This window comes from Bos taurus, chromosome 9 (genome assembly GCF_002263795.3).
Source record: "Bos taurus isolate L1 Dominette 01449 registration number 42190680 breed Hereford chromosome 9, ARS-UCD2.0, whole genome shotgun sequence".
NCBI classification, from domain to species: Eukaryota; Metazoa; Chordata; class Mammalia; order Artiodactyla; family Bovidae; genus Bos; species Bos taurus.
Window position 1 is genome coordinate 43,079,309 of NC_037336.1, and position 24,415 is coordinate 43,103,723.

Consider the following 24,415-nt stretch of genomic DNA (forward strand, 5'->3'; position numbering starts at 1 on the left):
AAATGCATTCAGGACCAGCGCCAGTGACAGGGCATGACTCATTCTGAGCATGATGCTCGGAGGTCAATGGAAGCATCAGCAGTGTCCAAAGACTACCTCCGCTTTGTGGGTGCTTGCTGTGCTTTTCAAAATGTCTACGATCATTCCTGCTGTTCTACTGCTTGACTTTGGATGGTAACTGAAAACATTCCACCACATTGTTTTGCTAAAATATATTACATTTTTTGAGATGTAAATATAAAATTTTATACCATCTTAAAACAGACAAATTCTGTATTGAGAGATGCATACATTCTATGAAGTTTGTATATTAAAAAACAAAAAGTGTTTTGAAGAGTTATTTGTCAGGCTGAACTTGCATATATAAAACACTTAAGACAGTGCTTGGCACAAAGAAAATATTAGCTTATTATTTTACCTTTAATGACATAATGTTCTCGGGGCGGGGGCGGGGGGGAACAGGCAAGAAGACACAAGATGGCTAAGATCACTGCAGACTGTGATGGGTTTTCTGAAGAGATTGAAAGCTATAATAGACAGTACTGGGGGAGGGACCTTCTTCATGTAGGTGGTCAGGGTGGCCTCCCTGGTGAGGCGATGTCTAAAAATCAAAAGCTTTCCAGGCAGAGACAACAGCAAATCCCAAGGCAAAGGTGAGGCGGAGCTGTTGGAAGGACATGATTAGAGAGTGGGGAGAGGGGAGACCTCTGTGAGATGAGGCCAGAGATATCAGGGTGAGGACCCAGGTCGTGGAGAATCTTGGAGGCCACAGAGAAGAGTTTAGATTCTATTGTAAGCACAATAAAAAATCATTTTAAAGATTTAGGTGGAGGGATGAAATGATCTGGTTTGTGGTTTGTTTGTTTGTTTAGATCACTTTTGCTGAGGAGATTGGGCTAATGGAGATTTCAGGTGGAAGCTGGCAGACCAGTTATGAGGCTTCTCCATTGATTCAGGTTAGAGATGAAGCAACACTAAAGATGGACTGAAGTCGGGGTGAAGAATGATTGGACTTGGCGTTGGGTGCAGAAAACGGATGACGCAGGGATGGCACTCGGACTCCTGGCTCTGATAACCAGGTGGGTGCTGAAATTCTCAACTGAATTGCTCAAATTCTGAACATTTGCAGAGTTATCTCTGAAGTCTGGGCATATACACACATACCCATGAATGTAGAATTATGTTTGCTGTGTCTTTGGGGAGGTATCATTATTTATAAATGTCAATGTTGCTGCAAAAGGACTAGATGGTGTAGAGGCTCCATACCACGTGGCACAGGAGAATACTGAATTACAGTGATTTGCTTCAGCCCCTTTTCATAGTAGCTGGTAACATTTGCTTTGGCCCTACCTTATAATAGCATCTGCTGTGATGCAAGGCTTTTTGTTTGCTTCGCCTTTTTGACTGGAAGCATGAAACGTGTGGCTGTTTTGGTTGTATAAGCTAAACATCAGAAAGGTCTGCCATCATTCCTCAGCAGGCCACAGCTACAGTGTGTCTGTTCCCTTTTTCCTTGCTTTTTAATAGAGTAATGGTGGTTAGGAGCAAATGACCATTCTGAAGAGATTAAGTGTAAGATGCTTTGGGATGAACAACCCAAGAAGAGTTGTAGATCACTACAGAAGGCTGCACAATATGCCACCTCCAAATACACCACTCTGGAATAAGGGCTATTTTGAGCGAAAGGCAATTGAGAGAAGACTGATAGAAGAAAAACTGTCTGTCCCCCTTCTATTTACCTAAAAGCAGGACATTTGTAAAGAGTTCTCACTTCCCTCCACTACTGGAGATAACTCTAGACCCTATTAGCCCAGCAATGGCACCACAGGAATCTACACAATAAACTGGACTGACCCTTATCTTTCATTACTGCTGCTGCTACTGCTAAGTCGCTTTAGTCGTGTCCGACTCTGCAACCCCACCAGGCTCCCCTGTCCCTGGGATTCTCCAGGCGAGAACCACTGGAGTGGGTTGCCATTTCCTCCTCCAAAGCATGAAAGTGAAAAGTGAAAGGGAAGTTGCTCAGTCGTGTCTGACTCTTAGCGACCCCATGGACTGCAGCCCTCCAGGCTCCTCCGTCCATGGGATTTTCCAGGCAAGAGTACTGGAGTGGGGTGCCATTGCCCTCTCCGTATCTTTCAGTGGTTTCCCCATATGTGTGCCTTCTTACAATCTGCTGCCCTAGAAACTCAAAGTCCTTTTCCTTTGTCTTGTCACAACTCTAAACATGTTCTGTTCTTTTGCTGACATTATATAAGCCCAAGTTCTAACCACCTCTTTGAGTTCCTCATCCTCGGGTGCTCTCCCATTTGTATGCACAAGCATTAATAAACTTCTGTGATTTTTTCCTCTCAGTCTGTCTTTTGTCAGTCTGAGTTGCAGTGCCCCCACCCAGAGATCTGAGTAGAGTAGAGGGGAAAAGATTTTTTTTCCTTTCCTACATGACAAAGAACAGAAAGTATACACTGAGAACCCCAGAAACAGGGTGGCTTTGGTGTAGAGAGGCCCAGGGGCTGGCTGCCTCATTTATTAGTTATGTTAGCTTATGCAGACTACAGGCATCACTGAGCTCTGGTTCCCCCATCTGTGAAATGTTTTGGAGGGAGATGGGAGAGTGAATAATAATTGAATAAGATAGAATATAGTGATAGAATATTCTGGATTGTTATGGAAACCCAGTCTTTGAAACTCAGTGGCTTAGCACAACCAAAGTGGATTCAGATGTAGGTCAGTGAACTTTCTCCTCCTTCTGAAAACCATGAAGTCTGTATTTTCATCGTCTTGTGATATAGCCTGAGCATGTAGCCTTCAAGATTATTGAAGAAAGGGAAGAGAGGATGCAGGACTTCATGATATATTTTAATATTCAGACCTGGAAGTGGTTTATGTCACTTCCACCCATCCCCCACTGACCAGCATTGAGCCACATGGCCCCAAAGAACAGCAAGGTAAGCTGAAAAACAGTTTCCCAATGCCCAGTAAGAGAAAAATAAAATTTGGTGAAATAATGACATTCTCTCTATAACATGTAGGGAAAATATGTGTTATAAAATTATCTCCAGCTCTTCTCTAGTAATAATAATTTGAAATTACTAAAACAGGAAAAGAAGTTAATGAGCAAAGGGTATAAATGAGCCGCAAGATGGATCACCCATCTCTGAATAATGGGGAGGTAATTGCCTTTCTAAAACAGCACAGAAAAGAGGGCTGAGGAGTAAGAGGGGGAGTGGAAGGTGGAGGGTTGAAGACTCAGAATTGGAAAGAGATGAAATGTCTTAGTTAATAAAGTTCACAATTGAGGTGAAAGTATGCCTGGAAAAAAAAGTTTTATGTCTAAATTGAAAGCAAACAACATTTTTCAGAGAGGCAACAATTGTGTAGCCGGCAGAAAGGTAAAGTTTACAATGTTCATCTGAGAGTAAGAAGTTCCAAAATGAAGATCTTTTCTGCAAATAAAAGAAAGAGCTATCTCTGGAAAGTATTTCCAAGTTAAATGTTAAGGATGAAAGACACCAATAAATGATTTGCGGGATGACTTATGCATGTTAGGAAGATTAAACCATGCTTCATCTTCTGATGTGGGAAGACATGGGACAAGTGCTCTGGGGGTCAAGGCTGTGCTGTGAGATGTGTACCTTTCTAAGAATGTCTTGTCTACTTTGAGAAGGAGAAATCAGAGTTTTCATGTTGGGGGGAAAAATTCTATTTCTTAGTTCTCAGCAAAGGCCCCTATAACAGAAGACAGACTAATAAGAGAGAAAGAAATAGAAGTTGATTAACATGTCTGCTTCATGGATGCATGGGACAAACACCCAGGGAAAAATGAGAAACCCTGTGTGGTGACTTAGAACTCCAGCTTAAACACCATCACCGACTCAATGGACAGACGTTTGAGCGAACGCAGGGAGGTGGTGAAGGACGGGGAAGCCTGGCGTACTCCTGTCCACGGGATTGCAAACAGCTGGACGTGACTTAGCGACTGGACAACAACAGTGGGGAGACTGGTTATGAGGAAGTTACCAGGGGAACAGGGTAAACAGGGTAAGGCTTGTTGTACAATTTTAAGTGGTGCCTTCTCCAGTGACAAGAGTCTCTTGCGATTTCGTGAACCTTCTCTTCCTGGTACGCTTCCCTGATGGCTCAGCTGTTAAAGAATCTGCCTGCAATGTGGGAGACCTGGGTTCAATCCCTGGTTTGGAAAGGTTCCCTGGAAAAGGGAACAACTACCCACTCCAGTATTCTGGCCTGGAGAATTCTATGGACTGTATAGTCCATGGGGTTGCAAAGAGTCGGACACAACCGAGTGAATTTCACTCACTCTCTTCCTGGTACAGAGAGGGAGAGACACCCTTACCCAGGGAAATTTTCTTTCTAAATATAAATTTCCCTTATGTAAGGGGAACTTCTACTCTGTTTTCTGAGCTTCTCCTGTGTTTGCTGTTTCTCAAAATAATCAGCTCAAAATAATCCTTACACTGAAGAGGCATATTTTGGGATGCCACATTCAGCCATCCTTCTCTAATAAACTCCCCTTCGCCCTCTGCTCACCCTACTTCAGCCACACTGGACATTCAAAGATTCCAGCTTTGCTCCAGCCTCCCAGCGTCCACCCCAGCTTCTCTCGGCCTAGAAGACTTCCCCCTGGGATGTGGAGTCCACTCTGTGACACTGCCCCACCCCCAACTCCTCAGTGACACCTACCCTGTCCACTCTATTCAGTATCCTCAGACATACCGAATAGTTACTCTTTACAGTGTTTACTGCTTGTCTATCCCACTGGAATATAAGCTCCCCAAGGGTAGAGGTTCTTTATGATTATTTCACTGATGTATCCTAAGCATCCAATAGATGCACAAAAATATTTGTTAAATTGAATCGTTCACAGGTTACCAACTAGCTCCTAATGGGTTAAGTGGCATAGAGGTTTGTTTTCCCTTAAAACAACTGCTGTGAAACAGAGAGTGCTTGTGCTGCCCTGAATGATGGGGGAAGAGAGGGGGTGGAGAGGGTACAGCAGGGAAACCAAAATTAGGGGGAAAAATCCGTGTGAACACTTAAAGAGTCTTTTTGTGTTGCTGATTTTATATTTCAGGCTATATGACCAATGGCAATAGCATTATTTAAGCTATAATTTTTAGTTTTTAGAGTAATTTCTTTGGAATGTTTTTCTTTCCTTCTAAAACAAGCGAACTCTGTGAAGCACATAAGCTTCAGTTTCAGCTTAAGAGAGAAACCTTTAGGTGGAGATAAAATAGAAACCGGCACCTCTATTCACTCTTTCAGTACCTGGTCTGTTTGAAGAGCGGACGTGTTTGGACAGTAATGCTTAATGAGATCATTTCTGTTACTGTTTGTGAAGGGCTTAGCTTTGCCTCCATCTCCTTTGGGGCTTAAGAACTTGGACATTTCAGAATACTTTCTTAACATTAAATACAGAGTTTCAGTTGCTTTGATGCAATACTAGAGGACAACAAAAAAGCCTGTTGAAAACGATCTCGGAACTGAAACTGAACAGCTACAGAATCCTTGTGAAAATACAAATATCAGAAGAAGAGAGTCAACATTTTAGGCATAAATTAGATTTTATACAAAATTACATTTTGAGCTTGTGGGATCTGTGGTTGTTTTGAAATATTATCTCTGTTCTAGAAACTGTAGGCCTTCCTTTGAATGATTGCCCAAAATCTCACCTTTGCCGCAGTGATTAGCCAGTCCCGGTATTTAGGGTTGAATTTACATGTGTTTAGCAGTCTCTTAAATTCTTCACCCTGAAAAAGAACCCCTTTATCCTCTAAGCACAGGTGTGGTGGACGCTTTTGCATCATTCAGTTACATTCCAGATTTGGGGGAAGTTAGCTAAGAGATGTGTCTGCATATTATGCTCTGGCCATCTGTCTGTACTATTTACCATGCTCTACACTGGGCCTTATATCAAATTAATTGCACCACCAGGTCCCAGCCATTAATTTTAGTATATACAAACTATGTAAGAGCAGTGAGACATTTATTTATATTTTTTGCTTCAACCTGTAATTCTTGACCCCATAACATTGGGGGATCAACCCCCTGCTGCGACTTTATTAAAGTATCAACTGTAATAAATAGCTCTTCTGCGTAATTACTTTGTCACAACAATCAGAATTTTAGTAAGCACATTGATAAAAGTAAGAATTAGACTCTTCATCTTATGCTAAGCCTGATTATTTCGCCCTAGAATTTTGGGTAGAATTGATCCCTTCTTCAACGATGCTAGTGGTGGTCATGAATATATTCTACTACCTTGGAGAGAATAAGCTGAAGGGTTTTTCCATGAGGTGAGTGATATGGGGTTGGCCATCTGTGATGGGGGAGTCACCTTGCATTCTGAATTTAATCCAAACTGCCCCTAATTACCAGTAAAGGATCTGTCAGCAGAAAGAAGTCTCCTAACTTGTCTTGCTCATTATTTAGTCAGGGCAGTACCCGAGCCAACCTGTTTGTTAGGCAAGAGAATTATTTCTGAAAGGATCTCCAGGAAAAGGAATACCCGCCTCTCTTGTGCTAATATGAACTGCATTTCATCTTCAAATTCTCTGCAGGAAGAGAGAGCCGTGCTTTGTTCCCCACCTGGGATGGCTGAGAGGCCTGGAATGTGAGTGGCTATGGTTCCCAAGATAAGAAATTGTCAGCCTCCACTGTGAGGATTATGAATAGGATCAGAGAAGGAAGAGAAAAAAGCAACGTCAGATTAATTTTAAAACCAATTTAAAGGTTAAATCTTGCCAAAAAAGAGAAATTACAATCTCAAGGTCGAGTAGAAAATTAGTATTTCCCAATCCTGAAAGTGTCTAAAAATTTATCTTTTTAAAGTTTCACATTTTACTGGGAGTTCCTTGGTGGCCAAAGGGTTAGGATTCCAGGCTTTCAATGCCAGGGCTCGGGTTCAGTCCCAGGTTGGGGAACTGAGATCCCACAAGCTGTGCAGCACAGCCAAAACAAAAAAGTAAAATTTCACCTATTACTGGTCGAATAGCAAAGAAGCCAGAACATGTGACAATCCAGTAGTATTTATTATTAATAAATAGATATAAATGTTTTATTGTCAGCCACCTAGAAGAAATGTCTCGTAACAGGCAAAGAAAACCCCATCGGGGTTTTGAGATACCCTTCCTTCCTTGCTGCTGCTGCTGCTTCTAAGTCGCTTCAGTCATGTCCGACTCTGTGCAACCCCATAGACGGCGGCCCACCAGGCTCCCCCATTCCTGGGATTCTCCAGGCAAGAACACTGGAGTGGGTTGCCATTTCCTTCTCCAATGCATGGAAGTGAAAAGTGAAAGTGAAGTCACTCAGTCGTGTCCGACTCTTCACGACCCCATGGTCTGCAGCCCACCAGGCTCCTCCGTCCATGGGATTTTCCAGGCAAGAGTACTGGAGTGGGGTGCCATTGCCTTCTCCACTTCCTTCCTTAGCAACCATCATATTAAACACTGTGTCACCACAACTTGTTGATCTAGTTGGTGATAGAAAAGGTGGGGCAAGCCGTAAAAAATAGCTAAGATTAATGATGTCTGTCAATAGCCATCTTCTTCAGCACTCTTTGATAACCCCAGGACTGGGCTGGCCCATTCTTGAGTGTGGGGTGATTTGTCCAGTGGAGCCCAGGGTAAAGCTGGGCCCTTTCAATGCAAGATCATTCAGGTCAGCTACGCAGTCCCTGTTGAGGTCATCAGCAGCTTCAGCAGAGAAAGAAAGAGATTTTAGAAAGGATATATTATTTGATAAACAAAAAAGTATTGATGTAATCATTATAAAAAATAGAGTATTTTAAACTCCCCATCATTTATTTTATAGTTTAATTTTATTTTGAAATATACATGAAAAGACTGATGCTGGGAGGGATTGGGGGCAGGAGGAAAAGGGGACAACAGAGGATGAGATGGCTGGATGGCATCACCGACTCGATGGATGTGAGTCTGAGTGAACTCCGGGAGATGGTGATGGACAGGGAGGCCTGGCGTGCTGCGATTCATGGGGTTGCAGAGAGTCGGACACAACTGAGCAACTGAACTGAACTGAACTGAACTGATACATGTAGGGGACAGTTTACCTTTTAGGTAAATCTTCTTGGCCTTTCTTGCCCAGCCCATTGCCCAGTGAGACTAGATACATTACAGCTGATTTTATAGGCCCCTCTTGATAAACTGTACAAGGATTTTTTTTTCCATTCCATGGAGCTTAATAGAGAGGGCCTGGAAAAGGCAAGAGAGTAAGAGATCAAACACAATTCCTGGGACTTATGTTTGGCAACAGTTAAAAAAAAAAAAAAAAATCAACAACAAATGAGTAAAACCTATCCAACTAGTTCATCCTGTTTCCACAGAGTAATCAGGGCGAAAGTGAGACTGTAACAATTTAGAGAAGACACTTCAGGCTTCCCTTTGGAATCACCACTCTTGGGTTTCTGTTGTTTATTTTCTTGGTCTCTCTGCACCCTCCTGCTTAGATGCATGTGTGATCTTGTCTGTGGCACTCCTTCCCGTGGTCTGGGTTACATTAGACAATACCATCAATTTCTTTGATAGAGTCCAGAGCTGAACCACTGTGGAAAATAATGAGCTTATTATGAATATGCAACTGTATCCTTTTTTTAAAAAATTGGGGTATAGTTGCTTTGCAATGTTGTATTGGTTTCTACTGTACAATGAAGTGAATCAGCCACAGGGAATTTATCCCCTCCCTCTTGGGTCTCATCCTCCCCCCATCCCACCGCCCCAGGTAATCACAGAGCACAGAGCTGAGCTCCCTGTGTTCTACAGCGGGTTCCCACTAGCTAGCTATTTTACACATGATGGTGTATATATATACATGTCAATCCCAGTCTCCCAGTTCACCCCACCCTCCCTGACCCCTGTGTCCTTGCATCAGTTATCTACATCTGCATCTCTATTCCTGCCCTGCAAACAGGTTCATCTGCAACATTTTTCTAATTCCACATCTATGTGTTAATGTACTATATTTGCTTTTCTATTTCTGACTTACTTCACTCTGTATGACAGATTCTAGGTCCATCCATGTCTCTGGAAATGACCCAGTTTTGTTCCTTTTTATGGCTGTATCTAGGTACCACATCTTCTTCATCCATTCATCTGTCAGTGGACATTTTAACTCTCTTAGATTTGATTTATTAATTCTTTCTGTATGCAGTGTTCATGGGTTGATGGGGCCAACTAGTCACGGGCTCATCAGAGCTCCCTCTCTCTCTGGGAGTTAAAAATCTGCAAACAGCATCCAGATTCTTTTACAGTGCCCCATTCTAGGCTCCACGAAGGCAGGAGCAGGTTTTACTTCCTGGGCCCGGTGCTGTAGCTGTTAGGAGTCAATTCTCCTTAGGACTCAGATTGTCAAGTTGTTTCAGGACTCTTGGGTTTGTTTGACTTCCTTCCTAGGACCTTGGGAATTTTGGTATAAAACTATCCTTTTCTCTAGTTTTCAGAAGACAAATAGAAGACTTTGCCAATGAAACAGAGAAGAAAAGGTTAGAAAATATATTGATTTACAAAAATAGATGGATCTTTAGTAGAACGAAAGGACAAACTACAGGCTGGGAGAAAATACTTGCAAAAGACATGTCTGATAAAGGACTGGTATCTAAAATATATAAAGAACTTTTAAAACTCAGCAATAAGGAAACGAACAACCAACTGAAAAGAGGGTAAAAGATTAGAGCAGACACTTCCCCAGAGAAGATGTACAGATAGCAAATGAGTATATGAAAATATCCTTAGGGAGTTGCATATTAAAATAAGATACCACTGCACACATAAAAGAATGATTAAAATCCAAAACAGTGACAATACCAAAAGCTGGCAAGGATGTGTAGGATCTCTTACTCATTGCTGGTGGGAATGCAAAATGGTAAAGCCACTCTGGAAGATAGCTTGACAGTTCCTTCCAAAACCAAATATACTCTTACCACATAATCCAGCAAATTATGCTCCTTGGTATTTACCCAAAGGAGTTAAAAAATTATGTTCACACAAAAACATGCCCACAGATGTTTAGCAGCTTTATTCATAATTGCCAAAATTCAGAAGCAACAAGATGTTTTTCTGTAGGTGAATACATAAACTATGAGACATCCACAGTAGAGTATCATTCAGTGCTAGAAGAAATGAGCTAACAAGCTGTGAAAAGACATGGAGGAACCTTAAATATATATTGCCAGGTGAAAGAAACCAATCTGAAATGCATACATACTGTATGACTCCAACGATGTAACATTCTGGAACAGGCAAAATTATGGAGATAATAAAAAGATGAGTGGTTGGCAGGGGTTGTGGTGAGGAAGTGATGACTAGCTTAGGGAATTTTTAGGGCAGTGAAAGTACTGTGTGATACTGAAACATGGGGTACATGACATCATACATTTGTTCAAACCCATAGGACGTACAATGCAAAGAGTGAACCCTAATGTAGACTGTGGACTTTAGTTAATAACATCAGTATTGGCTCATCAACTATAACCAATGTGCACTTAATGCAAGATGTTAATGACAGGGGAATTGGGACGGGGGAAGGAGGATATGGGAACCCTGTACTTTCTGCTCAATTTTTCTATAAACCTGAACCTTTTAAGAAAAAGGTCTACTAACTAAAGAAAACAAAAAGCCAGATCTAGGAAAGTGTGGGAAGAATCGTGCCATTAGAGGGTCAAGGGAAGTGTGGCCAACACTGATCTGAATTTTTCTGAGCCACCGCAAAGGCAGGCCTCTGAGGCGATGTTTTCACCACCAAGAGTCTAGCCGGTGAATTTAAGTTGCTGGTCAGCCGAACAGCACTGCACTGTTCACCATCTCAGAATAGCTAATGAAATCACAGACTCCCATCTCAGGGAGCTAGGGGGAGAAGAAAGGGGCTTTCAACTGAGTTTAAAGGTAAGAAATAGAAACATCCAGAGACTTTTGTAGCCTGTAGCATTTGAAAAGCTCTTCAAATAAATCATCTCAAGCACTGGAGTTGGAGGAACCTTGAAATAGGATAATTATGAGCTTTGATGTGGTGGTTTGTGCTGCATTCACAGTATTTACTCCATTCGAGTGTGTGTGAGTGAGAGAGAGAGCGAGCCGCGCATGCGCACGCCTGCCTGAGAGCCAGGGAGACCAAAAGGAAGGAAGGGAGAAAAGATCTTCATCTTCTCTAATTTCTTTGTACTGGTGGAGTCTAACCTGATCAGGTTATTTCTTTTACACTAACTTCGAGCAGCTACCCACATGTCTTAGTCAACACATCTTTGTACTTGCATTCCTTGAAGCCACATTCTGCTTCTTCCTTTTCCCACCTTGCCACCCTCCCCCCTGCCCTTTTTTTAAAGAAAGTGTTGTTAATATGTTCAAGATCTTTCCGGTGTTGTCACATGGCTGTCGTGTTGTTCATCACATTTTCTTCCCTCCCTCTTAAAGTCCCACCTAGCCTCCTTGGGAGAGGTGGTGTCTACTTCAGCCCCTTGCCTTCTGGTTTGCAGACACAGCTCCAGGGGTTTGATTAGCCTCAGCCTGAGATGACCCAGATACCTTAAGGGAGTAGAAACAATAGAATTATCCATGTTCACAGTGTTAGTGTTGTATTTAACACTTAGAAGGCAAATGCTACTTTCTGAGGAATACACATGAGCGTTGTCTTAAGGAGAAACAAAGGCCAGAGGAAGATCTGGTTCTTGCCCCAGACAAATGTATGACCTTGGGAAAATGCCAATCTGTCCAAGCCTCAGAGCCTTCATATGCAAACTAGAGATATTCTTCCTGCTGAAAGGCAGAGGACCAGACCTTTGGTTTCCCAAAGCCTTGTCAGATTTAAGGTTCTGTATTAAAACTTTAGCCTTTTCCTTCTCCAAGGGATCTTCCCAACCCAGGGAAAGTAGCCTTTCCCTTCTTCAGCGTGGTCTTCCCAACCCAGGGATCGAACCCAGGTCTCCTGAATTGCAGGTGGATTCTTTACCAGCTGAGTCACAAGGGAAGCCCATATTAGAACCTAAGAAATGCTTTTCACCCAAATGGATAGATCTTAACTGTCTGGAATGTGAGTTGGGTCATATTTCCCTTGACTAGCCCACAGCACATAGCATGCTATTAGTAATCTTAACAGCTACCCTTTACTGAACTATTTATGAGCCACTTGCCTGCCTGCCTGGGGACTCAAACTTGTGGAGCAGTGGCTATTATGGAGAGAGAGGGGAAGGGAGTGGGCCATGGCATAGAGCCAACCACCAACCCAGGGCCTCCAGCTTCTGAGAGCAGGCAGCCCCCTGGGTTAGCAGGCTCTGCCCAGGAGCTGGAGGTGAGTGGGAGGTGGAGCCTTGAAGATCTTTATCTCTTCTCTTGCTACTGTGCTGAATCTGACACAACGCATACATAGCTTCAAGGTAGAGGCAGCCGTGACCTGGAACATTGTGTCATCGGAAAAAAAATTACATATTCACAGCATTTCCTCTAATGTACCTGTAAAGCTGGCCTGCTGGGCTGTTTAGGTTATGGGTGGAAAGAAGCATCTGAAAATTATCCATGTTAAGAATGAAAAACGCGAGTGAGAACAGCAGGCCTTGGTGAGAGGGTTATCTAATGAGGATTTGAGAATGTTTCTGATGGAGTCTTTCCCTCTTCCCAGGCTGCACACCCTCTGCCATGAGGAAGTTTAAAACTACTCTTTGGGATGTTTTACATTCAGGGAATTCCCAGGCTGTCCAGTGGTTAAGACTCTGCTGCAGGGGGTATGGGTTTGATCCTGGTCAGAGAACTAAGATTTCACATGCTGCGCAGCACAGCCAAAAAGGAAAAAAAAAAAAAAGATGTTTTACACTCAGATTTCTTCTCCTCCACCTGGTGCTAAGATGAGCCTAGGGTGGCCTGGGTTTAGGTTAGATTGGCAGGAGAAGCTTTTCTGTGCAAACAGAATCAATCAGTTCTTCAAACAACCCGCGGGTTTAAAAAAATCTTGCTGAGGGGAAAGATTGTGCATAGTGATGGGCAAAGAGTTAATGGCAACAAAGATTTGATGAAGGTTTGAAACACAGGTCCAGCAGTTCTCCATAAAAAGACGGCTATCCTCTCCTGTCAGAGAAGGCAATGGCACCCCACTCCAGTACTCTTGCCTGGAAAATCCCATGGACGGAGGAGCCTGGTGGGCTGCAATCCATGGGGTCGCTAAGAGTCGGACACGACTGAGGGACTTCACTTTCACTTTTCACTGCCATGCATTGGAGAAGGAAATGGCAACCCACTCCAATGTTCTTGCCTGGAGAATCCCAGGGACGGCGGAGCCTGGTGGGCTGCTGTCTATGGGGTCGCACAGAGTCGGACATGACTGAAGTGACTTAGCATAGCATCCTCTCCTGCATTCTGGCCTGGAGAATTCCATCAACTGTATAGTCCATGGGGTTACAAAGAGTTGGACATGACTGAGCGACTTTCACGTCATATCTCTCATGGCTAAGAGTTTACAAAGCTCTTTCCAGCCCGTTGTCTCACCTTTATTGCCACACTAACCTATGAAGCCCAGCATAGTAAACTAGCATGATCCCTCCTTAGCGGAGAGGAAACTGAAGCTCAGTGACCTGCCCACTTCCCACAGCTCAGGCCAGGGCCAGGGCGAGAATCCAGCTATGTGACTCAATTTGTCTTCATTCTAGGCTGTTCGCCACCAGTAGCATCCCCTTATTCTACCTCCCTGCCCCCTCCCCACCATCCATCCTAGCCTTGAATATGAAATTTATCAGGATCAGGTGCAACAGAAAATGCATCACTGCTAGAAAGCCCAAGAGCCTTTTTGCATTTTGCACATATTTTATTGAGAGAAGTACAGCTTTTGATTATCTATGGGACCTGAACTCAGTAGCTTCCAGGAGATCTGACTTACTGATACGTGAGAAAATCTGGGAAATAAGCCATAAGATAAATAGCTCAGTCTCCTCTCTCTGCCATGGCTTATGATCCGGCTGTCATGGGAAGGTAAGTGGAGGTGAGGTATTAGTCAGCTGACTACATAGAACATTAATTTCTTACTAACTTTATAAAACAAAATCCTTCATAACTCTGAAAGCATAATTGGAACTCCCCGAGCACGTTCAAGGGAAGTACTCAGCTCTGGCCTGTTTAGTATTTCTATCAGCAACTTGAAGAGTCATGTAAAAGGAATGTTCACAGATTATTCAACTGACAGCGGTGGGGAGGGATGGCTGATACAGTGTGTAGTGACAGAGGGGTGAGCATCCACGCCAGGAAGCCTGGCCTCACACCTCACACGATGTATCCCTGTCCCTGAGGACCGCCCATCTGACACCTGCAGCTCACAGGTCCTGGGCCTGTGCTTTCTAAGGAGTTTTGTCTTTTTCAATATCATGACCACATTCTGGACTTTGCTGTTACTCTGGCTGCTCCCCGCCAGTACCCCTTCAGCACCACACTCTCGAAACTGTTTTCCATGATTCTAGCTCTCACTGCCACCTCTCACACTACACCTCTTATGAGCTCATCTTTTCTAATCACGTCCTTGGTCATCTGCATTAGCGAATGCCACCACTCCTCACCCAGGTTCCAAGACAGAAACTGAGTCTACCTGCCATTCTGGGTCTTCACTTCTTGTCTATTAAGGCCTCCTGTGCACAATAAAAAAAAATTAAAATAATAACATCAAATAAAATTTGTGTACCTTTTCTAAAGGCAATGCCAAAAAAATGCTCAAACTACCACACAATTGCACTCATCTCACACGCTAGTAAAGTAATGCTCAAAATTCTCCAAGCCAGGCTTCAGCAATATGTGAACCATGAACTTCCAGATGTTCAAGCTGGTTTTAGAAAAGGCAGCGGAACCAGAGATCAAATTGCCAACATCTGCTGGATTATGGAAAAAGCAAGAGAGTTCCAGAAAAACATCTATTTCTGCTCTATTGACTATGCCAAAGCCTTTGACTGTGTGGATCACAATAAACTGTGGAAAATTCTGAAAGAGATGGGAATCCCAGACCACCTGATCTGCCTCTTGAGAAATTTGTATGCAGGTCAGGAAGCAACAGTTAGAACTGGACATGGCCATCAGCAGATGAATGGACAAGAAAGCTATGGTACATATACACAATGGAGTATTATTCAGCCATTAAAAAGAATACATTTGAGTCAGTTCTAATGAGGTGGATGAAACTGGAGCCTGTTATACAGAGTGAAGTAAGCCAGAAGGAAAAACACCAATACAGTATACTAACGCATATATATGGAATTTAGAAAGATGGTAACAATAACCCTGTGTACGAGATAGCAAAAGAGACACTGATATATAGAACAGTCTTATGGACTCTGTGGGAGAGGGAGAGGGTGGGAAGATTTGGGAGAATGGCATTGAAACATGTAAAATATCATGTATGAAACGAGATGCCAGTCCAGGTTCGATGCACGATACTGGATGCTTGGGGCTAGTGCACTGGGACGACCCGGAGGGATGGTATGGGGAGGGAGGAGGGAGGAGGGTTCAGGATGGGGAACACATGTATACCTGTGGCGGATTCATTTTGATATTTGGCAAAACTAATACAATTATATAAAGTTTAAAAATAAAATTAAAAAAAAAAAGAACTGGACATGGAACAGCAGACTGGTTCCAAATAGGAAAAGGAGTTTGTCAAGGCTGTATATTGTCACCCTGTTTATTTAATTTATATGCAAAGTACATCATGAGAAACGTTGGACTGGAAGAAACACAAGCTGGAATCAAGATTGCCGGGTGAAATATCAATAACCTCAGATATGCAGATGACACCACCCTTATGGCAGAAAGTGAAGAGGAACTCAAAAGCCTCTTGATGAAGGTGAAAGTGGAGAGTGAAAAAGTTGGCTTAAAGCTCAACATTCAGAAAATGAAGATCATGGCATCCAGTCCCATCACTTCATGGGAAATAGATGGAGAAACAGTGGAAACAGTGTCAGACTTTATTTTTCTGGGCTCCAAAATCACTACAGATGGTGACTGCAGCCATGAAATTAAAAGACGCCTACTCCTTGGAAGGAAAGTTATGACCAACCTAGATAGCATATTCAAAAGCAGAGACATTACTTTGCCGACAAAGGTTCCTCTAGTCAAGGCTATGGTTTTTCCAGTGGTCATGTATGGATGTGAGAATTGGACTGTGAAGAAGGCTGAGCGCCAAAGAATTGATGCTTTTGAACTGTGGTGCTGGAGAAGACTCTTGAGAGTCCCTTGGACTGCAAGGAGATCCAACCAGTCCATTCTGAAGGAGATCAGCCCTGGGATTTCTTTGGAAGGAATGATGCTAAAGCTGAAACTCCAGTACTTTGGCCACGTCATGTGAAGAGTTGACTCATTGGAAAAGACTCTGATGCTGGGAGGGATTGGGGGCAAGAGGAGAAAGGGATGACAGAGGATGAGATGGCTGGATGGCATCGCCGATTCAATGGACATGAGTCTGAGTGAACTCCAGGAGTTGGTGATGGACAGGGAGGCCTGGCATGCTGCGATTCATGGGGTCGAAAAGAGTCGGACATGACTGAGTGACTGATCTGATCTGATCTAATCTCCTATTAAACTAGTCTTTTGTCAGCTTAATTTGCAGGTCCCAGTCCCTGAACACAGAGGCTAGAGGAAAGTCTTTCCTTCCCTACAATGTGAAATTTGGGCTTGTCAGGTTCTTTGTTCTCCACACCTACTGGTTACTGATTTCTGTAGGTAAATCTCTCTCTCCTATACTCTCTCCATTCCCTTGGCTGTCCCCTATAGTCCCTCTAAATGTATTAATAATTGTTACACCTCCCTACCAAAAACCGCCAGGAGCATCTTTATTATACTTTCAGAATCCCTCTTGATCTGCTTTCTGCTTTTGTGATTCTTATGATCTCTCAGCCTTGATTGGATTGTGGCGCTACACCTTCTAGCCAGGTGCTTGGTATGTCCTTGGCATCCCTCAAGGGAGGGGGATTGAATACCACTGGCCCTGCCTAAGTTTAGGCCCTCATCACATCTTGCCTAGATTATAGTTACAGCCAACATTCTCTGACCTGCCTGCCTTGCTGCCTCTGGTTTTGATCACCTCACTCTCCTGCCTCAAACACCAGGAGATACTGGAGGTGGGGATTTGACTGAGCCACAGTGAGGTTGACTGAGTGAAGTTCTAATTAGAATGGAAGAAAAATGATGGAGCCATGAGTCTGGCCATGGGGAGATGACATCAGGTTAAAACCATGAGAATCAACATGTTGTAGAGTCTAGCCTTGTGGGTGGTGGATCCGCCTGGCTTCACAGGGCAGAGATGGGGTGGACTGGAAGGTATGATAATATTTGGAAAGAGTAAGAATGTCTTTATTTTATAGTATTTCTTTTGTTTGGAGGAGCTATTTTAGAGAGGAATCAATGAGTGGATAGACAGTGTAGGTCTCTGATAAGTGACCCCTCTACACCCTGTGCCTCCCTGGGGCTCAGGCTTCCTAGGAGGACCTGTGATGGGAAGGGCTTTGTGGTGTGTTAGCTAAACAGTGTCTTGGTTGACCTCCCAGCCTTTCCCCATGACTATCTCAGAGAGGTGTGGAGAAGGGGTGGGGGGAGTGACGGATGGAGAAAAGGAGGTAGGGAAGGAGAAGGGGAGAGAGATCAAGCCCTGGGCCTTAGGAGCCCCGTGGGAGGGGAGGACCAGAAGGCCAGCTCTGCAGGTGTCCTGTGGACCCTTGACCTAGAAGCAGGAGAGGTTAACAGCCATATCGGTGGAGGAATGCAAAAACGATGGCCAGGTTCCAAGACCTCCATCAGGTGCCCCTGGAGACCCCCTGAAGCCTAGACAGACAGCGTCAGGGATGGGGCAGAGGAAACCCAAACTGACTGAAATTGAGTTTCTGCACCCGGTAGAATGGGGGCTCCTAATGGAAAATTAAATAGAGATCTTAAAAAAACCAAGGACGTTTAAGGACAGAGCTCTGTCCCCACCTCAGGAATGACCGATTTGCTGACAGCCAGCTCTTTGGGAGCAGAAGTGTGAGTTATGATCCTTGTGTGCCTGGCACGAAGCACAGCACTGACAAAGGGAGGGGCTTGCTGTCTCTGACCACACGTGAGAACTGCCCTTCGTGCCTAGACACATAAGGCCCCCGGCTGCTCTGGTCATATGTGAAGGACTGTGTCTCGCTCTGAAAACCTGGAGGCTGAGAACACAGAGAGAATTCAGAAGAGGATGTTAGGATACTAAGAGGTTATGAAAGTTTCCAACCTGTGCCTATGAATTGAGCTACAGAAATGTACATCCGTTGTCTTCTGACAACATTTTTCAATGTCGCACCATTCCCTCAAACCTAAATGTGCAAAACTAAACACAACACCTTATCCCGGGCCTGCCCTTCCCCTTGTCTCAGTAAACATTCTACCCTGCATCAGTGGAACAGGCAGAACCTTGGACATCATCCTTGATGCCTCTCTTTCCCATAGAATCTTTGATTCAATAGCAGTCATGACAGCAACCATGGGTCACGTGCACTAAGCTCTTGCACTGTGGCCAGCATTGTTTTAAGAGTGTCACATGTATGAGTCCACTTAATCCCTCATGACAACGCTATGAGGCAGGCATTGTATCTATGGCTTTCACGAATGAATGAACTAGGGTCAGGAGATTAAGTAATTCGAAGACACAGTGTTAGCAAGTGATGGAGATGCAATTTGAATCTAGGCAGTACATCTCTACATGTCCTGAGCTCTTCACCTCTGCACTCAACTGTGGTTGGTTTTTCCCTGTCTTTTCTGCTTTAGAGTATAAAGCAGGAAGTTTCCTTGTTTCTTGGTGAATCCTCAGAACCTAGTGAAGCTCTTGTCCCCAAATTGAGGCTTAATAAATGCATGATGATTGAGTGAATGTTTGAAATAAGAGCATATAAAGAAGATTGAGGGATGGCCCAGTGTAATGAATTGTATAGCTGGATAGGAAACTAGAGTTTATCCAGTCCTGGGGACATTTGGCCTGGAGAAAAGATTTAGGGAGGACATACTAACTGACTTTTGATATTTGAAGAGCTACCAGATGGTGGAAGGGAGACACATTCCCTGGTGCTCCCAAGCAGTGAACCTCAGCAGCGTCTGAGAAAGGGGATGGGAGAGAATGTGAGTCATTGGAAAGAGTTGTACAGAAAACTACAAAAAAATTAAGCTCAACATATCTTCTGTCTGCTGGGAACAAGTAGGTGAGAGTGAAAAAGGCTTGGTTTGGCAAGGGGGAAAAAACTGAGTCACAGGAAGTCTGATCTCAGCTGACAGTAAGAAAGGACTTCTATTAATACATCCTCTAGGTAGAGGGTCACCATACAGGGAGGCTGCACTTCCCTTTGCTTTTGGGTAGAGTCTGACATTGAGTTGTGGGGTTGCAGCAAAGATCTCATGTCTCTTCAAGCTCTCAGAGCCCTGCCCATCTTCTCTGTTCACTCTGCTTCTCCCCGACCTTTGAAGTTCTCTCTCCAGAATCAGTTGGTCCCTAGAGAAATAGGCCTTTATCTCTGGGCCCCCAGATTTCCCAAGCTCAGACAACACAGCCACAGGTAAGGGGTGCTGTGGTCTCCTGCCCAGCTGTCCCTTCAGCACAGAGGCTCTCACTGCCCCAAAGCCCCAGCTGTTGAAACAGAAGCTGATGGCTTACAGCCGAGTCCCTCCCTAGGATGTTACCCCCAGTGGAAGGAAATTGCCTGATCTGAGGTTTCACCCCTTCCTGGGTCAATCCAATGATGAATGGATGCCGGAGGCACAAAGGCCCTCTGCCTCCATCTGAGACATTTCTGTAGGGTCTTTCCAACTCCGAAGCTTCCCAGGGGCTGAGGCCGCTTTGGCAGCCGCATCACAGTTCAAGTTCACTGCCCAGTCCTACCTCTCTCTCTTTGTCTTCCCAACTGTATCTGTTTCCTAAGGCTGCCCTGCCATAAAAAATATCACAAACTGCTACTGCTGCTGCTGCTAAGTCGCTTCAGTCGTGTCCGACTCTGTGTGACCCCATAGACGGCAGCCCACCAGGCTCTGCCGTCCCTGGGATTCTCCAGGCAAGAACACTGGAGTGGGTTGCCATTTCCTTCTAGAATGCATGAAAGTGAAAAGTGAAAGTGATGTCGCTCAGTCGCGTCCAACTTGTAGCAACCCCATGGACTGCAGCCTACTAGGCTCCTCCATCCATGGGGTTTTCTAGGCAAGAGTACTGGAGTGGCTTGCCATTGCCTTCTCTGATATCACAAACTAGGCAGCTTTAAGAGCAGAAATGTATTCTCTTACAGTTCTGGAGGTTAGACATCTGAAGTTAAGTTGTCAGTAGAGCCATGCTCCATCCTGAAGGCTTTAGGGGAGAATCTTGTCTGTTCCCAGTCTCCTGTGATGCTGGCATTCCTTGGTGTTCCTTGTAGATGCATCATTCCAATCTCTGCCTCCATCACATCATGATGGTCTCCTGCTGTCTGTGTACAACTTTTCTTTTTCTTATAAGGACACCAGTCATACTGCGTTAAGGGCCCATCCTAATCCAGTAAGATCTCACCTTAACTAATTATGTCTGCAAAGACTATTTCCAAGTGAGGTCATATATGCAGGCATGGGGATTAGGACTTCAATTTCTTTGTGGGGAAGGGCCACAATTCAACCCACAGTACCAACAAATTACCCGCCTGCAAATCTCTATCTATTTGCCAGGGAATCAGATCTATGACACAACCCAAACCCTAGTTTTTTACGATTCTGCTTTCAGACCCACAGCCATCCTCCCCCAGGGCTTCATGGCTAACTCTTAGCTTCCTCATCTTTGGTGCCCCTCCCTGCAGGGCAGTTCCACTTCTACCAGGATATCAAAACCTTTTATCCCCTCCCCTTCTACAACTGCCTTTTTCTTTTCATGTATTATCCAGGTGCTAACTGTTTAGTGCCATCTCTGAGCTGATGGTATAAGTCAGCTGTCAAAGCTACCAATTTACATAGTATGTGGTTCATTGGTGTTTACGTCAGAGATCAGATAAGTCGATCAGTCGTGTCCGACTCTTTGCGACCCCATGAATCGCAGCACGCCAGGCCTCCCTGTCCATCACCAACTCCCGCAGTTCATTCAGACTCACGTCCATCAAGTCAGTGATGCCATCCAGCCATCTCATCCTCTGTCGTCCCCTTCTCCTCCTGCCCCCAATCCCTCCCAGCATCAGAGTCTTTTCCAATGAGTCAACCCTTCGCATGACGTGGCCAAAGTACTGGAGTTTCAGCTTTAGCATCATTCCTTCCAAAGAAATCCCAGGGCTGATCTCCTTCAGAATGGACTGGTTGGATCTCCTTGCAGTCCAAGGGACTCTCAAGAGTCTTCTCCAATACCACAGTTCAAAAGCATCAATTCTTCGGCGCTCAGCATTCTTCACAGTCCAACTCTCACATCCATACATGACCACTGGAAAAACCATAGCCTTGACTAGACAAACCTTTGTTGGCAAAGTAATGTCTCTGCTTTTGAATATGCTATCTAGGTTGGTCATAACTTTCCTTCCAAGGAGTAGGCGTCTTTTAATTTCATGGCTGCAGTCACCATCTGTAGTGATTTTGGAACCCAGAAAAATAAAGTCTGACACTGTTTCCACTATTTCCCTATCTATTTCCCATGAAGTGGTGGGACTGGATGCCATGATCTTCATTTTCTGAATGTTGAGCTTTAAGCCAACTTTTTCACTCTCCACTTTCACTTTCAGCAAGAGGCTTTTGAGTTCCTCTTCACTTTCTGCCATAAGGGTGGTGTCATCTGCATATCTGAGGTTATTGGTATTTCACCCGGCAATCTTGATTCCAGCTTGTGCTTCTTCCAGTCCAGCATTTCTCATGATGTACTCTGCATATAAGTCAAATAAACAGAGTGACAATATACAGCCTTGAGGAACTCCTTTTCCTATTTGGAACCAGTCTGTTGTTCCATGTCTAGTAATAACTGTTGCTTCCTGACCTGCATACAGATTTCTCAAGAGGCAGATCAGGTGGTCTGGGATTCCCATCTCTTTCAGAATTTTCCACAGTTTATTGTGATCCACACAGTCAAAGGCTTTGGCATAGTCAAGAAAGCAGAAGTAGATGTTTTTCTGGAACTCTCTTGCTTTTTCCACGATCCAGCGGATGTTGGCAATTTGATCTCTGGTTCCTCTGCCTTTTCTAAAACCAGCTTGAACATCAGGAAGTTCATGGTTCACATATTGCTGAAGCCTGGCTTGGAGAATTTTGAGCATTACTTTACTAGTGTGTGAGATGAGTACCATTGTGCGGTAGTTTGAGCATTCTTTGGCATTGCCTTTCTTTGGGATTGGAATGAAAACTGACCTTTTCCAGTCCTGTGGCCACTGCTGAGTTTTCCAAATTTGCTGACATATTGAGTGCAGCACTTTCACAGCATCATCTTTCAGGATTTCACATATTTGTATACACAGAAATGTCTACTGCAGTGAGATAGAAGAATCCATGCATGTTTACACTCTTGAGTAAAAGCTCAGGAGGAGGATGGATGGGAAGGGAAAAACATTTTGCAGGAGCCAAAGCAGAGAGGAGAAAAAGGACTATATTATTTGAAGGTTTCTTTTAAATCATTAGTAATTCATTTTATTAAAAGACATTTGGAGAATAGAGAATAGAGAGAAAAACAATTCTAACAATAATTCTAATAGAATTCTATATAATAATTCTAATAATTCCCCAAACACAATTTTGAAACATTTTATATTTCCTTTTTTCCCCTTTTAAACTTTTGTATAGTTGAGAGCATAAATTTCATATTCTGCTTGTTTTCATTTGGGAATAAGGAGTTCATGATCTGAGCCACAGTCAGCTCCTGGTCTTGTTTTTGCTGACTGTATAGAGCTTTTCCATCTTTGGCTGCAAAGAATATAATCAATCTGATTTCGGTGTTGACCATCTGGTGATGTCCATGTATAGAGTCTTCTCTTGTGTTGTTGGAAGAGGGTGTTTGTTATGACCAGTGCATTTTCTTGGCAAAACTCTATCAGTCTTTGCCCTGCTTCATTCCGTATTCCAAGGCCGAATTTGCCTGTTACTCCAGGTGTTTCTTGACTTCCTACTTTTGCATTCCAGTCCCCTATAATGAAAAGGACATCTTTTTTGGGTGTTAGTTCTAAAAGGTCTTGTAGGTCTTCATAGAACCGTTCAACTTCAGCTTCTTCAGCGTTACTGATTGGGTCATAGACTTGGATTACTGTGATATTGAATGGTTTGTCTTGGAAACGAACAGAGATCATTCTGTCGTTTTTGAGATTGCATCCAAGTACTGCATTTCAGACTCTTTTGTTGACCATGATGGCCACTCCATTTCTTCTGAGGGATTCCTACCCGCAGTAGTAGATATAATGGTCATCTGAGTTAAATTCACCTATTCCAGTCCATTTCAGTTTGCTGATTCCTAGAATGTCGACATTCACTCTTGCTATCTCTTGTTTGACCACTTCCAATTTGCCTTGATTCATGGACCTGACATTCCAGGTTCCTATGCAATATTGCTCTTTACAGCATCGGACCTTGCTTCTATCACCAGTCACATCCACAGCTGGGTATTGTTTTTGCTTTGGCTCCATCCCTTCATTCTTTCTGGAGTTATTTCTCCACTGATCTCCAGTAGCATATTGGGCACCTACTGACCTGGGGAGTTCCTCTTTCAGTATCCTATCATTTTGCCTTTTCATACTGTTCATGGGGTTCTCAAGGCAAGAATACTGAAGTGGTTTGCGATTCCCTTCTCCAGTGGACCACATTCTGTCAAATCTCTCCACCATGACCCGCCCGTCTTGGGTTGCCCCACGGGCATGGCTTAGTTTCATTGAATTAGACAAGGCTGTGGTCCTAGTGTGATTAGATTGACTAGTTTTTTTTGAGTATGGTTTCAGTGTGTTTGCCCTCTGGTGCCCTCTTGCAACACCTACCATCTTACTTGGGTTTCTCTTACCTTGGGCATGGGGTATCTCTTCACGGCTACTTCAGCAAAGCGCAGCCATTGCTCCTTACTTGGACGAGGGTTATCTCCTCACTGCCGCCCTTCCTGACCTTCAACGTGGGATAGCTCCTCTAGGCCCTCCTGCGCCCACGCAGCCACAGCTCCTTGGATGTGGGGTTATTGCCAAATTCAGACTGAAATTGAAGAAAGTAGGGAAAACCACTAGACCATTCAGGTATGACCTAAATCAAATCCCTTATGATTATACAGTGGAAGTGAGAAATAGATTTAAGGGCCTAGATCTGATAGATAGAGTGCCTGATGAACTATGGAATGAGGTTCGTGACATTGTACAGGAGACAGGGATCAAGACCATCCCCATAGAAAAGAAATGCAAAAAAGCAAAATGGCTGTCTGGGGAGGCCTTACAAATAGCTGTGAAAAGAAGAGAAGTGAAAAGCAAAGGAGAAAAGGA

At 43.9% G+C, this 24,415-nt stretch overlaps 1 long non-coding RNA gene across 1 annotated transcript in view; it reads left to right on the plus strand.

Moving 5' to 3' along the window:
• The first annotated feature begins 533 nt into the window (after positions 1-533).
• The window catches only part of LOC132346103 (uncharacterized), a 154,191-nt gene continuing 130,309 nt past the window's right edge, over positions 534-24,415 (plus strand). The window contains exon 1 of the long non-coding RNA XR_009495811.1: positions 534-1,079. This is a non-coding gene — a long non-coding RNA (uncharacterized lncRNA). The remainder of the gene's footprint in view (positions 1,080-24,415) is intronic.